Consider the following 6183-nt stretch of genomic DNA (forward strand, 5'->3'; position numbering starts at 1 on the left):
GTGTAGGTATGTGCACGTGAGTGATGGAGCCTGAAGAAGCCAGAGACTTTGGATCCCACTAGTGGATCCCTGGTGAACCCAGGGCTCTTCTTCCAGCCCCTCCTCTGCCCTTGGATGATATCTCAGTTTTCATTTCTGTTTCTACCTCATGAACCCTCAACCAAGACGCTAGTAGCAAAGCCCTTACCCTGTCTGGCAAGAGCTCCCTCTGCCAGGTCTTCACAGCTGACCACACGAGGTCTCTAGCTTGGGAGCCCACCCACCCACCCCCAGCTGGCTGAGGCAAGTGGCAGGGCCTGGCAATGGTGATGGTTCTGTGAGATGAGGCTGTGGGCTTGACAGGAGGCAGAGGAACGGGTGACGCATGGTCAGGGAGATTGCAGAATCACCTCGGGGTGTGAAGATGGTGGGCTCCTCAACACAGTGGAGTCCACTGACGTCTTGACTACAATCCCCAGGCACATCCCAATGAGATCCTTTCTGCGGAAGGGATGAACAACATTCATCCTGTTTAAATTCTATATATGTATGCTTTATACAACCACCCCAAGCTTATTGTCAAATGTGTCCTGTTCTGGGTTGGATTCTACTGGGCTATTTTTAAATGAATGTTTGTTAGTGTAGGGGGTAGGGAGCCCAGAGTAATCCTACAGCAATGCTTGCAGCAACTCATTGGAAAGAAGCTGACATAAAATAATAAGGAAGAGCTTTAATTAAGCCTCAGAGCAACGGAGCCTTGGCTGGGGTTGCTCCCACATCTGCCTAAGACTCAGCCATCACTCATCCCTCTGCCTGCTGAAGCCCCGTGCGTGGGAGGCGTGGGAGCGTCTATTTGTTCCTTTTCCATCTTGCACAGCATGTTCTTCTAGCAAGAAGTTCATTCCCATCTTAGCACCAGGGTGTCCTAAATGATGTGTGTAGCTCAGAGTCACCCTAGGGGTATGGGGCACCTGCAGATGCCACCACCAAGGTCAGAGGCCCCAAAAAGCCTTAGAAAGGAGCCTGATCCCTCACAGAGGTTCCAGGGGCCTAAACACTCAGAGATCATCCAAAGGTCTTGGTCCCTGCTGTATAGACACACACACACACACACACACACACACACACACACACACACACGCACACACACACACATTTGTTTCCACACCCTTGTTCTCCACTTCTCAAACATGCATACTCAGCCACACTTGTACACCCACGTTCTTTTACGCACACTCATGAACACACTGTACACATTCATACTCGGACACTGTCGTTCATAGAAGACCCCAGGAGGAAGGGATGTGTGTGTGTGAGAGAGAGAGAACAGAAAGACAAAGAGAGACACACACATGTGTGTGTGTTAGATGATGATTGTGCACATGAGTGTTCCTGGAATCGTGGTCACATACATATGAGCGAGAAAGGATGAGAGGATGTAGGTGGCTGTGACAGTGCGTGTGGAACTCTTAGTTAACGTAGGGAATGGCCCCGTACAGAGCAGGTGCTGGATTACATAAGAACTTATGTAAAAAAGAGAAGGAAAGAAACCCTGGCAGAGACGGCTATGCCCCGTTTTCTGTTCCTCCAGCACATGAACCAGGCAGTGATTGACAAGAGACCACTTCCCTTCAGATGATCACGACACCAGGCCTCCCAGAGTGCCTAGGCAAAGGCAATGAAGGCTGCCAGGGCTCAGGAGGACATGGTGAGTGACACATGGATTTTGCTGAATAATGTCTTATCTAAAATCAGAAGCAGACCTCCTCTTTTTAGTTAAGAATGCCAGTCACCAGAAGGTTCTGGAAGCACATTTCAAGAAGCTGAAATGAGTGGAAATTAAGATGTCCCCTGGGGGAGAGAGAGAGCTCAGAGGCTAAGAGCTCATATTGTCCTTGCAGAGAACCCAAGTTCAGTTCCCAGCACCCACATCAGGCAGCTCACAACCACCATGAATTCCAGCTCGAGGGGATATGATCCCCTCTCCTAGCCTCTAAGGGCAACTGCATTCAAGTGCACATATCCTCATACAGACCACAGGCACACACATATTTCAAAAGGGTGTCACTTGTTCACAGAAATTACTCCAGCTAGAAAGGGGATGGGCCCAAAAGCACAAGGTCAAATGCTAGGGTGGGGTCAGCCTCAGTTAAAGCTGGCAAGCAAATCGATAATGAAGTCAGGCTGGGGCACACTAATGTATTTAAACTTAAGGAATAAAAAGTCTGGAGGATGGAAATGATTACAGAAAAAGCTGCATCCTTGAGATCTAGAGCTAGAGCTTGTGATAGGGTCAGAGGTCGAGGGGTGGTTGGTGGTGGTGGTGCTGGGAGCTGGATCCTCGAAAGGAGCAGCTTGAAGCATAAGACACATTTTAAAACCTTCATTAGCCTTGCGACATGATTGTATTAGTTGAAAGTCAATTATTGGCTCCCTGCGAAGTAGCAAGCAGAAGTGATACCTGACTTTGGAGGCTTCCCTCCAAAGCCCCTGCTGTTTCTCAAGAAAACATCTCTTCCCTGCTTGATCCTAGGGAGAGATGCTTGGAGGGAGGGCATGTTTTCTCATCTCTGATAGAAAACATGCTTTGGATCATTCACCTCCCCAAGGTCAGAGGTCAGAGGCATCGGAGCTACATTTTGAGTGGCAGCCACTTCCCATGTAGAGCTACAAACCACCTGGAATGTGGTTGTTCTAAGTAGAGAGGTGCTGGACGCTGAACATGCAGAGAGAGTTTGTAAAGCTTAGTAACAAAAATACGTATCGTTAGCTAATAAGTTTGTGTTGGTTATGTATCGAAATGATAATCTTCTCAGTATTTGGATTAAATAGATTATTATAACCTAAGAAAGTCAATGACTAGTATACCATACTGTCACTGATGCTGCGGATTGTCATCTTGATGGTAGTTAGAATCACCTGGGACATGGGCCTCCCGGTATGTCTGTGGGGTTATCTTGATTGTGTTAGCTGAGGTGGGAAGACTTGCCCACTGTGAGTGGCACCGTTCCCTAGACAGGGATTCTAGGCTGTGTGAACGTGGAGAAACTGAGTGGAGCATTGACATTGAGTGTGTTTGTTGCTCCATTCTTGACGGCGGATGTGACAAGACCAGCTTCCTACGGCTCTGCACACGCTAACTCCCTGCCACGATGCTCTGAAATATGGAACCACGAGCCAAAGTCAACTCTTCTCCCTTAAGTTACCTTCATCAGGGTATTTTATCACAGCCACAAGAAAAGAAATAGACACATATACAATACATAAATTATGCTATCCTATATAAATTGAAACATATAACCATTATACACTAACATTATATACAATAGGTATATAGACATTATACTATTTTACTAATATCTTGTATTTGATTTCTTCTGTTTTGTTTCTATGATGCAGAGAATTGAACCCAGAGCCTCACACATGCCGGGGAAATGCTCTACCACTGAACTACATCTCTACCCATATTTTATTGTCTCAGTATAGTATTGTGTGACACTACAAAGTAGGTAAAGCACAAAAGTAATTGTACTTCAGTATAAGGGGCCAGGAGAGTAGGCTGCCAGAGGACAGCCTTTCCACCGAGCCAAGCATCTCACCCTGGTCATGCCCACCACTCCCCATGAAGACTGGGTTTGCTAATGGGCAGCCTGGTACCACCTTTATCCCTAAGATAAAACAGCATTAGATAAACACATCCCCATCGCATCTGCCTGTGCCAGAGTGTCTCCGGTGATACCACTTCCAGCTCCCACCCTGTAACTGGGACCCTCCTGGGCCTGTGTCAGAGAGGAACAGGGCAGCCTCAGGTCTCAGGAAGGCCATCAGAGGCTGTTGGTTCTACCACACCCAGGTCCCCAGCCCAGGGGCTCCCTGCCAATTCACGTGGTGACATATGATCAGGGTTGTGTCTCTTCTGAGTGCTGGCTTCTCTTCCTGCCATCCTGGGTGTGTTTCACAACGGCTCTCAGTAGCCACACAGCAGATATTGTGTGCCCAGACAAACTTCCCGGGATTTATTACTGAGCTCACAGGGGTCTCTTCAAGCTAGTAGTAACATTCCAGAGAACAATGTTTGCCATCCATTCCAAGTAGCCTTTGGTGGACAGGAAAAAAAAGAAAACACAGTTTGGGGGTTAATTTAAAAAATGCAAAATGGAAAAAAAGAAAAAGAAAAAAGGAAAAAACTATGTTACACACTTTTCTTCAGAAGACCTGGAACTGGCTCTGTCAAGGCCAGGGCCCAAGCTACCTGCTAGCCCTGGAACTGAAACAAAAAGAATTCCCCAGAAAGTCTGATGTTCATGTCCCTCCAAAGTCCATGTGATGCTCTGGTGGACAGAGAGAAGTTCGCTGCCAGTCAGCTTCACACGCCCCTTCTCTGATACTCAGAGGAGACACCTATGATGTCCCAGCCCCCACCCTCTCTCTCTGGGGGAGGGGCGGTTGAAAGTCATAGCTTGGTAAAAATGTCACTGGCAAGAACTCAGGGTGATTTTCTTGGGGCCCCACCAGAGAGCCCCGCTCACTATGTCTCTTCCCTTACTAAGCTTAAAGATTTTCTGACATGCCAGTGTTCCAGGTGGGGACATCATACTAGGGCCAGCCCCCTTCCACCTGTCACTTCCTTGCTACCCCCCCATTCAAGCCCTTTCCAATTTCCTCCCATGGTTCTGGGTCCTCGGATTCCCAGAAGGATAGGTAAGGTGCTGGTCAGCCTTGGATTGAGAGGTCTGAGTGCATCACCTCTGACCAGAGCTTCCGTGGCAGGGCCCTCAGTGAAGGATTTTTACTGAGGAAAAGGTGAGGAGAGAGACAAATCCCACTGACTTCATCCTTTCTGTGTGTGGGATGCATTTCTAAAATGGCTTGCAGATCCCAAAGCCTCCTTGCTTTTTATAGCGCATCAGTCCTGGTCCCAAATTAGCAACCCCTAATCTCCCTCCGCTCTAGTTCTGAGGGGACACTAAGCACATTGAGATCATCCGGCCAGGGTGGGAGGCTGCTTATGTGGGAACCACACAAGTAATGAGCTGCAGGGGAGGCTGGTGTCCAATGAGAAAGGTAGAGGCTGGGAAGCAGGTGGGACTGGGGATTGACTGCCATGGGGACTGTGCTCCACACCCAGGCACATGGTTACATGTTGTGGCTCTGTGGCCCTTTCCTCCACTGCCCTGGGAAGAGGCTGCTGAGTTGGCTTGGACCCTTCAGCCATGGTTTCTGTTCTGGGTCCCTGTGTGGTGAGTTGGAAAAGTCTGTTTTAAAACAATCAAACAAAACCCAGCCAGAACAGAATCATTCTCCAAATGTGAGGCAGGGGGTTGCTTCTTTTAGCATGGCATCTCCATACACCTATTTGAGCTGGGAGCACCAAGCAGAGGCTCCTGGCCCTGACTCCTATATTCCTGTCCTGCAGATGCCAGAACAAAATATCACAAGCTGGGTAGTGGACACCAGAATTCCAAATGTCAGTGACACTGGACCCTGCAGAATTGCAGTGGGAAGACCCCATCCTTAGCCTCATTTCACAAGACTGGCCTCTGTGATACACCTCTGTGTTCCCTGTGGACACACCAACAGGGTCATTGCCATCCCTGCCTCTGCCATCACAGACCCTTTCTCTCTATTCACTGGTGGCTTTCCCTGGATGTCTTCAAGACATGTCTTAAGGTCACTAGTCATATTGTGTTAGAGGCCACCCTCGTCCAGTACAATCTCATTTTAACCAAAGACCCTATTCCAAATGAGGACTTTCTCAGTTATAAATGGCCAGGAAGTTGGGGGGGGATGCTACTCAATGTCATAGAAACAGTGACAGTCGCATCCCAGGCCCAGATTTCCTCTCCTTATGTCTAGGCGGCATAAGCCCAGGCAACACCTCTCTTCTGGCAGAGCCACATAAACATGAAGACCAACAAAGCCCTTCACAGCGTCCTCTAGGGGTGCTGCCTGGGGCTTCTTGCCCTGGTGGGATCTCCTGTCCCTGGCTAACAAGGAGACAGCTTCCCTTCTGGAATTGAGCGTTTTTATTCATCATTTTTATTTATTTATTTCATGTAGTTCCAGTTGTTCTTGGCTCATGATGCTCCCTCCTTAGCCTCATGAGTGCTGGGATTTCAAGCCTGTGCCACCAGGTGCTTGGAGCCAGAAGTAGCCACCAGAGGATGGATATGTCTCTCATGACCACCATCTTCACAGACACCA

Source organism: Onychomys torridus, chromosome 15 (genome assembly GCF_903995425.1).
Source record: "Onychomys torridus chromosome 15, mOncTor1.1, whole genome shotgun sequence".
In the NCBI taxonomy this organism is placed as follows: Eukaryota; Metazoa; Chordata; class Mammalia; order Rodentia; family Cricetidae; genus Onychomys; species Onychomys torridus.